This window comes from Salmo trutta, chromosome 33, assembly GCF_901001165.1.
Source record: "Salmo trutta chromosome 33, fSalTru1.1, whole genome shotgun sequence".
In the NCBI taxonomy this organism is placed as follows: Eukaryota; Metazoa; Chordata; class Actinopteri; order Salmoniformes; family Salmonidae; genus Salmo; species Salmo trutta.
In genome coordinates, this window is record NC_042989.1 from 31,382,376 (window position 1) to 31,396,825 (window position 14,450).

The 14,450-nt window shown below is 42.2% G+C and overlaps 1 protein-coding gene across 3 annotated transcripts in view; it reads right to left on the reverse strand.

The window, feature by feature from the left end:
• The window catches only part of LOC115172834 (probable E3 ubiquitin-protein ligase RNF144A-A), a 77,378-nt gene that overhangs the window by 49,434 nt on the left and 13,494 nt on the right, over positions 1 to 14,450 (reverse strand). Inside the window, exon 2 of one of the 3 annotated variants that reach the window (XM_029730628.1) lies at positions 9,696 to 9,831. The exons of the other annotated variants lie outside the window; for them this stretch is intronic. The gene's annotated coding sequence lies outside the window, so the exon portion shown is untranslated. The remainder of the gene's footprint in view (positions 1 to 9,695; positions 9,832 to 14,450) is intronic. 3 annotated transcript variants of the gene reach the window in all.

Genomic DNA, 14,450 nt, shown 5'->3' on the forward strand with positions numbered 1-14,450 from the left:
GGGTCATTTCATGTTTATCTGAGTTATCGGCGTTCAAGCAGGCAGAAAACCAGACTGGTATGATGTAGCACCGTGATAGTCTCTCACTACACTGGAAGATAATAGGAATACGACTTTTAGATCACGAAAACCATCATAAACTGATTTCAATACTGGCCGAACTCATAACTCAGGAGGCTGTATTCTCTCCGATGAGAAAACGGATCATATTTTGCAGATATTCCTACCTCGAGAAACTTGTAATTTAAAATGTTGGGTTTTGAGCTAGTGCCCAATAGACTCCCACTTACTCCTTGAAGGAGAGCACTCCTTGTCCCATAATCACCCAGAATGCACCGCACACCACATTGACATAGCATGGGCAACTTTTCCCATCTCCACAAAGGTATATCTGCCGTTGTGAATGTTAGATTCCACTCTGAGGCACATCAATCTGCAGGTTGAACAAGGTGAGATTGTTAAGGCGATTTTATAGCTAACTAGTTATGTTACATGCTGATATTGCCTTTGATATTATTGTGTAGCTACATTTACTAGCCAGCCAGCCAACCCATAGAGAGCGCATTGCATTTTGGATTTTGTAGTCGACTTCAACTGCAGATTTTCCATGTTTCTCAGTGTTATTTTAAACTATATAATTAAAAGGAATGACTGGTTTTGGGTGGATTTTTTCCTTTAATGCTGTGGAGGGACTGAAGTGGATGATTAGTTAAGTGTGACAGTGAAGGTATATTTATTCCATAGCTGGACAGACAGACCACCCTCTAGATGTAGTTGTAGCTTTGATGGAAGGGTAGACTAAGTGTGGTGCTGTTTGGGATGGAGGCAGTCAGATAGGCGTCATGCCCGGGTAACTAGGACACAACAAGTCTCATGTCTACTGGGCACGTCGCCATCCCTCTGAAGAGCAGTCATGGTGCCGTTTTTCTCTATTCGAGACAAGGGGGAGGAGAAGTGGTAATGAATGTTGCCGTAGGCCCCGGTCCAGTTTCAACACCTTGCTAAACCTCCTAAAATGTGCCATTAGCCAAACGAGCCGAGGTTTAGGCAGCGCTCAATGACACAGCGTAAATATTCATGAGATTGTGGTGCTTTAAATAGGGCTCTGTTAATTCCTTTCAAATCCCCAAAAAGTGGAGGCAGGGACACGATGCATCTTCCATCAGCTGTGTCTGATTGAAATCCCTCTTGGTTTTGGTTGGCGGTGTGTGACTATGGCCCAAAATGAATTTTTTCCCCATACCATGTTGCTTACTAAGTGCGCACACCCTCAACTAGACGGACGTGTTACCGTCAGTAATATATATTTTTTTACTCATCCATACTGCCACGTCAACAACAGTCAGATTGGCAACACTGTTGTCATAGAGACATTTTGGATGCTGTACACCTACTAGTGCTGGTTTGAGAATTCCAAACAACTTCACACAGCCTTAGAGAGAATGACAACCAGACCAAACAAAGGCTTGGGTTGTTTTGATTTTGAGAAGGAATAAAAAATAAAGAAATAAAAAACACTTTCCATAATCTTAAAACCGAGCAGTAGACATCCTCTCCCCAGTCTCTTTGCACATATTGGTGTCTGAAGAAACGAGACGGCGTGTGCACTCCAATGTGCATATCCTTATTGACAGCTGCAGAGAGCAAGGGCCCAGGGTTGACTGTGCTGACAGTCTGTTGTCTCTCAATGCTCTGTGAGCTCTACTTCTCAAAACAGCTCAAGCCGCATCACAATCACATCTATTTGCTCTGACAGAGAAGTACTTTTTTTTTTTTTAAATGGGGTTTCCGTTCTTTTTATAGTAGAAATGACTTTACATTCCACTGTAATGTCAGGAGACTTGTATGCATTGAAAAAGCTTTTCTAAAACACTCCACAATGATACATTATTACACACATACAGTACCAATCAAAAGTTGACACCTACTCATTCCAGGGTTGTTCTTTATTTGTTCTATTTGCTACATTGTAGAATAATAGTGAAGACATCAAACCACGTAGCAACCAAAAATGTGATAATTTAAAATATATTTTATATTCTTCAAAGTAGCCACCCCATGCCTTGATGACAGCTTCGCACTCTTGGCATTCTCTCAACCAGCTTCACCTAGAATGCTTTTCCAACAGTCTTGAAGAAGTTCCCACATACGCTGAGCACTTGCTGGCTGCTTTACCTTCACATTCCGGTGCAACTCCTCCCAAACCATCTCTAGTGGGTTGAGGTCAGGTGATCGTGGAGGCAAGGTCATCTGATGCAGCACTACATTGCTCTCCTCCTTGGTCAAATAGCCCTTACACAGCCTGAAGGGTCATTGTCCTGTTAAAAAAAAAAAAAAAAAATGCTAGTTCCACTCTGTGCAAAGCAGATGGGATGGCGTATGGCTGCAGCATGCTGTAGTAGCCATGCTGGTTAGGTGTGCCTTGAATTGTAAATAAATCACTGACAATGTTACCAGCAAAGCACCCTCACAACCTCCTCCTCCATGCTTCACGATGGGAACCACATATGCAGAGATCATCCGTTCACCTACTCTGCGTTTCACAAAGACACGGTGGTTGGCACCAAAAATCTCACATTTGGACAGATTTCCACCGGTGTAATGTCCATTGCTCGTGTTGCTTGGCCCAACCAAGTCTCTTCTTATTGGTGTCCTTTAGAAGTGTTTTCTTTGCAGCAATTCGACCATGAAGGCCTGATTCACAGGGTCTCCTCTGAACAGTTGATGTTGAGATGTGTCTGTTACTTGAACTCTGAAGCATTTATTTGGGCTGCAATTTGAGGTGCAGTTAAACTATTTTATCCTCTGCAGCAGAGGCAACTCTTCCTTTCCTATGGTGGTTCTCATGAGAGCCAGTTTCATCATAGCGCTTGCTGGTTTTTGCGACTGCACTTGAAGAAACTTTCAAAGTTCTTAAAATGTTCCAGATTGACTGACCTTCATGTCTTAAAGTAATGATGGACTGTCATTTCTCTTTGCTTATTTGAGCTGTTTTTGCCATATTATAGACTTGGTCTTTTAGCAAAAATGGCCATCTTCTGTATACCCACCCCTACCTTGTCACAACACAACTGATTGGCTCAGACACATTGAGGAAAGAAATTCCACAAATTAACAAGGGACACCTGTTAATTGAAATGTATTCCATGAAGCTGATTGGGAGAATGCCAAGAGTGTGCAAAGCTGTCAAGGCAAAGGGTGGCTACTTTGAAAAATCTCAATTACAAAATATATTTTGATTTGTTTAACACTTTTTTGGTTACTACATGATTCCATGTGTTATTTTATAGTTTTGATGTCTTCACTATTATTCTACAATGTTGAAAATAGTACAAATAAAAAAAGGTGTGTCAACTTGACTGGTACTGTATATACAGTGCATTCAAAAAGTATTCAGACCCCTTCCTTCTACATTTCGTTACAGTCTTAATCTCAAATTTATGAAATTATTTTTTCTACACACAATACCCCATAATGACAAAGCAAAAACAGGTTTAGAAATGGTTGCAAATGTATTTACATAAGTATTCAGAAACTTTGCTGAGACTCGAAATTGAGCTCAGGTGCATCCTGTTTGTTTGATCATTTTGAGAAATTTCTACAACTTGGAGTCCATCTGTGGTAAATTAAATTGATTGCAAATGATTTGGAAAAGGCACACACCCGTTTATAAAAAGGTCCCACAGTTGACAGTGCATGTCAGAGCAAAAACCAAGCCATGAGGTCGAAGGAATTGGGTGAGACAGGATTGTGTCGAGGCACAGATCTGGGGAAGGGTACCAAAACATTTCTGCAGCACTGAAGCTCCAAGAACACAGTGGCCTCCATCGTTCTTAAATGGAAGAAGTGTGGAACCACCAAGACTCTTCCTAGAGCTGGCCGACTGGCCAAACTGAGCAATCGGGGGAAAAGGGCCTTGGTAAGCGAGGTGAACAGGAACCCGATGGTCACTGACAGAGCTTCTGTGGAGGTGGGAGAACCTTCCAGAAGGACAACCATCTCTGTAGACCTCCACCAATCAGGCCTTTATGGTAGAGTGGCCAGATGGAGGCCACTCCTCAGTAAAAGAAACGTGACAGCCCTCTTGGAGTTTGCCAAAAGGCACCTCAAGTACTCTCAGACCATGAGAAACAAGATTTTCTGGTCTGATGAAACCAAGATTGAACTCTTTGGCCTGAATGCCAAGCATCACGTCTGGAACAAATCTGGCACCATCCCTACTGTGAAGCATGTGGGGATGTTTTCAGCAGCAGGGACTGGGAGACTAGTCAGGATCGAAGGAAAGATGAACGGAGCAAAGTACAGAAAGATCCTTGATGAAAACCTGCTCCAGAGCGTTCAGACAATGACCCTAAGGACAAAGACAAGACAATGCAGGAGTGGCTTCAGTCTCGGAATGTCCTTTAGTGGCCTGGACGAACATCTCTGGAGACATCTGAAAATAGCTGTGTGGCGATGCTCCCAATGTAACCTGACAGAGCATCCTGCAGAGAAGGGGAAAAACTCAAAATACAGCAGGTGTGCCAAGATTGTAGCGTCATACCCAAGAAGGCAATAATCGCTGACAAAGGTGCTTCAACAAGGTAGTGAGTAAAGAGTCTGAAAACGTATGTAAATGTGATATTTTTTGTTGTAATAAAATCAGCTCTGCCTCTAGACTCGGTGTCCTCTCAGACCACAGCAGACACACTCTCCCAGAGCCCTGAGACACACACACACACACACACACACACACACACACACACAGGCTGGAAAAGCCAATATGCTACGCTAGGCCACATGCTGATGCTAGAGAAAAGTGCTGGATGAGACTGGATCTACAAGAGCAAAAACACAGAACATTGGATCAAGATACAAAGTCCAGAAATAGCCATACTAGGTCCAGCGATCAGAACCTCTGTATTTGCGATGCATAGTGTAGGTCAAATCTAACTTATTTTTTCTTATACCAATTTGTCATGTGGAGTTGCAGATTACTTAGCATTTTGTCAGCTAGCAATCTGCCTATATACAACCAAATCTCTCTGGCCTAACTTCTTAACGGGGTCCTGAGAGAGAGGCTCTCATCATGCCTAGGCTCAGAGACCAAGACAGAACTGGTTACATCATCAACACCTGGATTCCACGGGTGCCTGTCTGCCTGGAACACTGAGCTAGCTGTTCTGGTGCAGGGCTGAAGGAAGTACCTTCAGGCAGGTAGGCAGGCACCATGCTACTTTACCAACGCCAGAGCGATAGAGGGGGGGCAGAGCAATAGAGGGGGGAGAGATGGAGCCAGAGCGATAGAGGAGAGACGGAGCAATAGAGGGGGGGGGGGGGGAGAGAGTGTGAGAAGGAGGGGGGGAGTGGGTGAGCGATCGCTTAAATCAGAGCACTGATTAACCTAGAGGACTACCCTGACTGCACATAAAGCGCTGGACAATGGTGACTTCATGGCCACTTTGAGGGAGGGAGGGTTACTGACAGACACTGATAGAGACTAATCTGAAGGGCATGGCACAGGGCTATTTCCTCGAGTGTAATGCAGTTTAGTAAATTGACAGGAATTTGAAGATTTCTAACTGCTAGAACTGCAGTGACAGTCAACGCCCTCTTAAACAAAGGACACAGTCCCTCCATATAGATGTCTATTGTGTCATCCCAGCACAAGGGCCCGCCACTTAAGGCATTTTCTAAATCCCTGCCGCAGCACTTGAGGGATAATCAGTGTGCAGACAGACTATGGGCAGAGTGTGACTGAGCTGTCCCTTCTGCTAAACACATCCACGTGGTCTGAATAAGATCCAGCAAGGCCACACCAGGCCATCAAGTCAATAACTACTTAGCAGTTCTGGTCAGCAACACAATTCAACACACAGTAAACAACGGGAGAGTAAAAGGTCTTTCAGATGGTATGCAACAGAGGTGCGGACTCCGAGTCATGTGACTCGGACTCGAGTCTGACTCGATTCACAAATGTGAGGGCTTGAGACTCAACTTAATAGAAAATAAAAACTTGAGTTGATTTGGACTTGGAGCATCAAGACATTTTATCACTCATTCTGTGGCAGATTCTCCATAGATTACTCACCAAGCAGACAGAGAGAAGCCGCAAGCAGCAGCACACCTGCAAAGAAAAAAACTTGCAACAGATTGGCTAGTGAAACGCACACTTTGCCCTCTGATTGGACCAGCAAACTGTCAATCACAGGTCCGGTAAGCAGGCGCAGTTTCTCCCAAAGTGTTCGTGCTATCCGGAATCCTAAACCCTTACCTTAACAATTTTAAATATCACCTTCAATGGGGTAACGTCAGAGTTGGGCCGTTTTTCAAGTGGAGAATAAAATGAGTATGAAACTGAATAGGACAAATATACTTTAATAAATTTAATTGGCTACATATGCATACCATTTGTATTTCATATATTTCTACCTTTGTCTATTTGATCTGGTTTCTAACATAGGTCTACGGTATTGCAAATTGTCTAAAAAAACCTAATCTGTGCTTCAGAACCAAAAAGTTGCATGTCTTGTTGGTGACCAATGACCAGTTGTCAGTACGCAAAGGCAAGCGAGCATATCCAGAAAGCACTCATTTAATTTTCTACGTTTTTTCCTGATAAGAGTAGGCCTACTTTTATATTATCCATACATACATTTACATTTACGTCATTTAGCAGACGCTCTTATCCAGAGTGACTTACAAATTGGTGCATTCACCTTATGGTATCAGTGGAACAACCACTTTACAATAGTACATCTATATCTTTTGGGGGGGGGGTTAGGATTACTATATCCTATCCCAGGTATTCCTTGAAGAGGTGGGGTTTCAGGTGTCTACGGAAGGTGGTGATTGACTCCGCTGTCCTGGCGTCGTGAGGAAGCTTGTTCCACCATTGGGGTGCCAGAGCAGTGAACAGTTTTGACTGGGCTGAGCGGGAACTGTGCTTCCGCAACGGTAGGGGGGCCAGCAGGCCAGAGGTGGATGAACGCAGTGCCCTTGTTTGGGTGTAGGGCCTGAAGGTAGGGAGGTGCCGTTCCCCTCACAGCTCCGTAGGCAAGCACCATGGTCTTGTAGCAGATGCGAGCTTCAACTGGAAGCCATACAGTTTAGCAGTCTACTACAGACTAATCTTTGCCAAAACAATAAGGTTAGGCTACCTGGCAAGTTCATTGATCATTTTCATATATTTCAGATAACCAGTAGTCCTACTTTGGGTGGCTATATGTGACCGACCGGCTCAAAAAAACAAAATAAATACAAATTTTGTCTTATGTAGCAAACATTTTTTTTTATTTTTACATTGGATAAAAGTAGAGACTCAGAGCTACAAAATGGTATATCATACACTGCATTTGAGGAACAATGGGAAAGTCATTTTTGCTTTGAAAGTTGATTAACTTGTAAACTCACTTTTGAGAAAATGGCCTTTGAATGTTTTGGTACTGCTACTGGTGAGCCCTTCTACACCCATTCAGCATCGTTCACACCCGCTTAAGCTTTAGCCCCAACCATCTCTTTAAGGGTTGATCCGAGCATTCTGTACTAACAGCAGCAGTCAAGCACTCCTGTAAAGACCTTTTTATACACAGATTCAAAACAAATGTGTATTTGTGGTTGTAACCCAGAGACTCTTGCCCATTGATTTTGCGACTGTTCTTATGTCAGATTGGAGTGAGTTAGACTTATTTTCTTCTTTTTTTAACTACTATTAATTTGTTTTTGATCAGAATTATATGGACCCTGATTTAACATTTGTTAAATGTTTTATTTTTCATTGCAGGTTCTTAATCCATAAATTGAAGTAGGCAGAGAACAAACCCTTCTTCACATTGTTTAAGACAGAACTGAAAAATTATTTTGAAATGATCAGCAAATGCAAAAACAAAGCAGCAATACGTACCATAAGACTCCAAATTGAAAATGTATCTCGGTATGTAACACCCCGTCTGTTAGGTTTATGTACTCTTGTTTGTTATTTTTATTTTTTTATTATTATATACAGTCAAGCACCCAAGCTAACTTGCTAGCTACTTCCAGACACAAATGAGAGAACAGATCACGGAACATTACTCACCCTAGCAGAGCTGGTTAGGCTGTTATGTTATCCGAAGCATTGGTGACTAACTGTACTGCTGGCAACAATTTAATTGCGTTTTTTGCCGACGTTTACTGACAACGGCCATATTCAACTGATGTTGAGCGTTCGTAAATCAGTTATTCTGCGCTCTGGAACACTGAGACGAGAGTGCTCTGAAATCAGAGCGGATGGTCAGACTGACTTTACGAACGCACACGAAATGGTTACTTACATAGTGGAGTCTTCTGTTAAGACATGTAGCTAGGTAGCTAGCTAAACAATGAACAACAACTCATGATGTTACTACCCTGCATGAATCTGCAGGTATCTAACCAACGTATATCAACAGTTGTCACAGTGACATTCTATTGAAATGGATACTTGCATAGTGGAGTCTTTTGTTCAGACATGTAGATAGCTAGCTAAACAATGAACCATAATTCCAACTCATTACGTAACGACCACTCATGAATCTGCAGGTAGCTAACCAACCAGATTCAATGTTAGCTACCCTAGCAAATGGCTCTGAGATACAAATAATAAGATCAAACACGTAATTTGAAACTAAACCACTTTCTTACCCGTATACATCATAGATGGACGCGTCTCCTGTCACGGATGCCACGGTTGCCCTTAGTTTGCCCTTAGTCCTGCAACAACCTCTGCATACAGGTAGGGTAGGTATTATCCTGCTCGCTCTCAACTCCAGAGAAGTGACAATGTGACATGACATTGCCTGCTAACATGAATGACTTTCATCTCAAAATGCAGGTGTAAAACTGTTTATTTCTGTGTCGTGTGTTTTGAAAATGCTTCACTGTTTATGGCTGTAATGACAGGCTACATTTACGCAGCAATTTTGCGCGCACGCATGTGCGGGGATCGTGGGTCAAAACGTTTGAGAACCACTGAACTACAGTGCCTTGCAAAAGTATTCATCCCCCTTGGCGTTTTTCCTATTTTGTCGCATTACAACCTGTAATTTGAATTTCATGCAATGGACACACAAAATAGTCAAAATTGGTGAAGTGACTAAGATCTGGTGCAACCAATTACCTTCAGAAGTCACATTATTTAAAGAATTAAGTCCACCTGTGCGAAATGTAAGTGTCACATGATCTTAGTATATACACACACTCACACCCCTACCTGTTCTGAAAGGCCCCAGAGTCTGCAACACCACTAAGCAAGTGGCACCATGAAGACAAAGGCGTTCTCCAAACAGGTCAGGGACAAAGTTGTGGAGAAGTAGAAATAATTTAATTATTAAACTTGTATTTGGAATGTGTTATGTTGATAATGTCCCAACTAAATATATTTGGTGGACAAAATGAAAAGGTCTGTCTCGTAGCCTCAAATACAAAGATTTGTAGTAGAACAAGTCATTGCATTTTTTACACATTTTTAACACTTGACTTGCTCTTAGAATGCACCACAACTTATTCTTGACTCGACTCGTTCTTCTTGGACCTTGCATAATAGTGACTTGGTCCCATCTCTAGTAAGCAGTGTACCATGTAGAGTAAACACCAGGAGAGTACAAGGTAATTCAGATAGTACACTGCTTACTAAGTAGATAATGTATTGTATTTTCCATAGAAAGGATGGCATTCTGTATTGACAAGGTTCTACATACCCATGGCCTTGTGACAATGGTAGTCAGTGGAAACACGTCTTACTTTCTTCTTTTCCCCTTGATCTCCCTATGAGGCTAGACAGACAGCCTGGGATAACACCTCACGGAACACGTTGGCTCACACCTGCCCAACACCCTATTTCAGAATCCAAGTAAGAAAAAAGAAAAAAAGTAAAAATAAAATAGGTGAATAAGCACATTACGCTTCTCTTCCCATTCGCTCAGACTAGTTCTGCCGCCCTCTCTGGTGTCGACCACAGAAGCTGACTTATACACAAGGCCTGGGTCGTGTTCATTAGGCACCAAATGGAAAAAAACGGACAATCAGGGAGGAACTACCTGAACCTTTCAAAACGCTTTGCTGCCATGTATCCTAATAGAGCTAGCAGAATCTGTGTAACCGACGGTCATGGATGAAAACAAAAACTGTCAAAACTTTAAAAAATAAAACCAAACATTGACTAAAGACGGGACAGCCATGCCTTCTTGTGGTTGAGTCCGTTTCCGTTGTAAGATGGACTCTTAACTAGGGATGCACGATATAAATAAATTCTAATTAATAATAAATAAATTCTAATTAATAATAAATATTATTTTTTTTATTTATTTTAATATCGGTAAGCATATCAGAATGTCTAGTTTAACGCCGATGTGCAAAACCGATGTCAAAGCTGACGTGCATACCTATATAATGTAAGTAGATGACAGGTAGCATTAGTGTGGTGGTTAGAGCGTTGGGCCAGTAACCGAAAGTTGCTAGGTCGAATCCCCGAGCTGACAAGGTAAAAATGTCATTCTGCCCATGAACAAGGAAGTTAACCCACTGTTCCTAGGCCGTCATTGTAAATAAGAATTTGTTCTTAACTGACTTGCCTAGTTAAAGTTTTAATAAAAAATACATTTTTAAAATGACGCCACGAAAAATATAGCGCTACACGTGCAACACAGCATTCCTAACCTAGTCCACAATGTCTGCTGTGTGGATCGAGCAGTCAACAAGTCAAGCAGTCATTTGAAAGAGTAAGAACATTTCAGCGAGACAACTCAAAGGCAAAATCCATTAAACGGCAAGATAATGGAATTCATTGCCCTTGACAATCAACTGTTCTCTGCCGTGGATGATGTTGGCTTTCGCCGACTGGTTGAGCACCGGTATACACCACCAAGAAGGCGCTATTTTTCAGTTGCTCTACCGGAGTTACACAGTATTGTTGAAACTCACATCCATGAGCGTCACTGCTATTAGCTTCATGACTGACATGTGGACCAGTAATGTCAGCCCATGAGCATTATGAGTCTGACAGCCCAGTGGGTCCACAAGGATTTCTTACTGAAGAAAGCCATATTGCATGCTCAAGAATGTGCTGGTTCTCATACCGCTGCTGCCATTTCAATGGCATTTGAGAACATGTTTGAAACATGAACACTCCTAGCTCCATTCGAACAACGGACTTGAGAATTAAGCTCAACTGCATCTGCAGCAGATGTGATAACCTGTCATGGCATTGAAACACCTGCTCAAAAAAATGCCAGACCGCTGTGAACAAGCGATTCGGTGGCATTCTCTCCGAGCCTCTACGGTGCCGCAACCATGCTCGATGCTAGGTACAAGGACCGCTACTTCGATGCAGACAAGAAACAGGGTTACGTGAAATGTTAGACACAGCTGGACAAGATGGAAAAATACAGTGACAGTGCGCACCGAGGGAGAGAAGCAACTTGTGTTGCAGTACTACCAGCAGAGCTGGTACACGTCTCTATGGAGACTGTTTGAATATGTGAAAAAAAATATATATATGTGATTCAGTGTGTGTGTGTATATATATATATATATATATATATATATATATATATATATATATATATATATATATATATATACACACACTGAATCACATTTTTGTTTGGCGTACCCCCGACGGCATTGCACGTACCCCAGATTGGGAATACCTGCTGTAGAGGTTTAAAACTGCATTGTTGGTTAAGGGCTTGTAAGTAAGCATTTCACTGTTGTATTCGGCACGTGACAAATAAAATGTCATTTGGAGCAGTGGAAATTCATTCTTTGGAGTGATGAATCAAGCTTCACCATCTGGCAGTCCGACGGATGAATCTGGGTTTTGCAGACTTCAGGAGAAGGCTACCCGCCCCAATGTCTACTGCTAACTGTAAAGTTTGGTGGAGGAGGAATAATGGTTCGGGCTAGGCCCCTTGGTTCCAGAAGGGAAATCTTAATGCTACAGCATACTATGACATTGTAGATGATTCTGTGCTTCCAACTTTGTGGCAACGCTTTACTGTTTCATCATGACAATGCCCCTGTGCACAAAGCGAGGTCCATACAGAAATGAGTTTTCAAGATCGGCGTGGTAAAACTTGAATGGCCTGCACAGAGCCCCGACTGCGAGTCAGCACTACGAAAGAGGTTGAACAGGCTAGTAATAGGGGTTGCAACAATTGCAGCGGATGATTTTAGAAAGAGAGGGTACAGATTGTCTAGCCCGGCTGATTTGTCGGGGTCCGGATTATGCAACTCTTTCAGAACATCAGCTATCTGGATTTGGGTGAAGGAGAAATGGTGGAGGCAGGTGGACAGCATGGCCAGCTGTAGAAAAATGCTAATTGAAATTCTCAATTATCGTGGGTTTATCGGTGGTGACAGTGTTTCCTAGCACTCAGTGCAGTGGGCAGCTCTTATTCTCCATTAACTTTACAGTGTCCCAGAACCTTTTGGAGTTTGTGCTACAGGATGCAAATTTCTGTTTGAAAAAGCTAGCCTTTGCTTTCCTAACTGCCTGTGTATATTGGTTCCTAAATTCCCTGGAAAGTTGCATATCGCTGGGGCTATTCGATGCTAATGCAGTACACCACAGGATGTTTTTGTGCTGGTCAAGGGCAGTCAGGTCTGGAATGAACCAAGGGCCATATCTGTACCTGTTTCTAAATTTTTTGAATGGGGCATGCTTATTTAAGATGAGGAAAGCACTTTTAAAAGAGCAACCAGGCATTCTCTACTGACGGAATGAGGTCAATATTCCTTCCAGGATACCCAGGCCAGGTCAATTAGAAAGGCCTGCTCACTGAAGTGTTTTAGGGAGCGTTTGACAGTGATGAGGGGTGGTCTGACCGCAGACCCATTACGGACGCTGGCAACGAAGCAGTGATCGTTGAGATCCTGGTTGAAGACAGCAGAGGTGTATTTAGAGGTTCAGTTGGTCAGGATGATATCTATGAGGGTGCCCATGTTTACGGATTTGGGGTTGTACCTGGTAGGTTCATTGATAATTTGTGTGAGATTGAGGGGGGATCTACCTTAGATTGTAGGACGGCTCGGGTCCTCTTGGGGCTAGGAGGCAGTATTTTCACGGCCGGATGAAAAACGTACCCAATTTAAACAGGTTACTACTCTGGCCCAGAAAATAGAATATGCATATTATTAGTAGATTTGGATAGAAAACACTCTGAAGTTTCTAAAACTGTTTGAATGGTGTCTGAGTATAACAGAACTCATATGGCAGGCAAAAACCTGAGAAAAATTGAATCAGGAAGTGGGAGAAATGAGAAATGTAGTTCTTTTGAATCCCTTGAGAAACTACAGTGACACAGGGTTTACGTTGCACCTCCTAAGGCTTCCATTGGCTGTCAACAATCTTTAGAAACTGGTTTCATCCGTCTCCTGTTACCGGGCAGAAAATTGTGGCTCAGTCAATCAGTGGCCAGTCTGAGGACAGGTGACTCGTGACGTGCATGCACACGAGTTCGTTGTTCGTTATTTTTCTTCTGGGATGAATAACTATTGTCCGGTTGGAAAATTATCGCAATTTTACTTTAAAAAATACCCTAAAGATTGTTTGTAAACATCGTTTGACATGTTTCTACAAACGGTAATGGAACTTTTGAACTTTGTCTATGGATTTGCGCCCACGCCTCATGGCATTGTAAAGTGTTCTGGATGGGTCAACAAAATGGACATAAATGATGGACTTTGCAGAACAAATGAACATTTCTTGTGAAAGTGGGAGCCTTCCAAGTGCATTCCGCCGAAGATCAACAAAGGTAAGAAAATATTTCGAACATATTTTAGAGATTTGTCGACGCCGTGGTTGTAGGCTAACTGTATAGCTTAGCATTGAAGGCTAAGTTCTGTACTCAGAATATTGAACAATGGGCTTTCTCCGTAAAGTTATTTTGAAATCTGACAAAGCGGTTGCATAAAGGAGTAGATCATCTCTAATTCTTTAAATAATTGTTATAAACGTTGACAAAATGTATGAGTATTTCTGTAAATTGATGTGCCCATTCACCGGGAGTTATGGGGAGAAAACATTTTCTGAACGTCATGCGCCAAAGTAAAATGGGTTTTTTGGATATAAATATGAACTTGATCGAACAAAAAATGCATGTATTGTCTAACATGATTGTCAATGGTTAGTGCTTAATTGGTTAGTGCTTAATTTTAGCTGTATATCTGGTTTTGTGACCGCTATCCGTGCTTGGAAAATGGCAGTTTTTTGCTATCCTAAAATAATCTAATGTTTTGCTTTCACCGTAAAGCCTTTTTGAAATCGGACAATGTGGTTGGATTAACGAGAAGAGCATCTTTAAAATGTCGTATAATACTTTCTTTTTTTTTTGCGCCACGCTCTCTCACTGGTTGTTGTCCAACCAATTTTATCTTGAAGGGGTCCTCAAGAGGTTAAGTATGTCCCAGTTTAGGTCACCTAACAGTATGAGCTCTGAAGATAGATGGGGGGC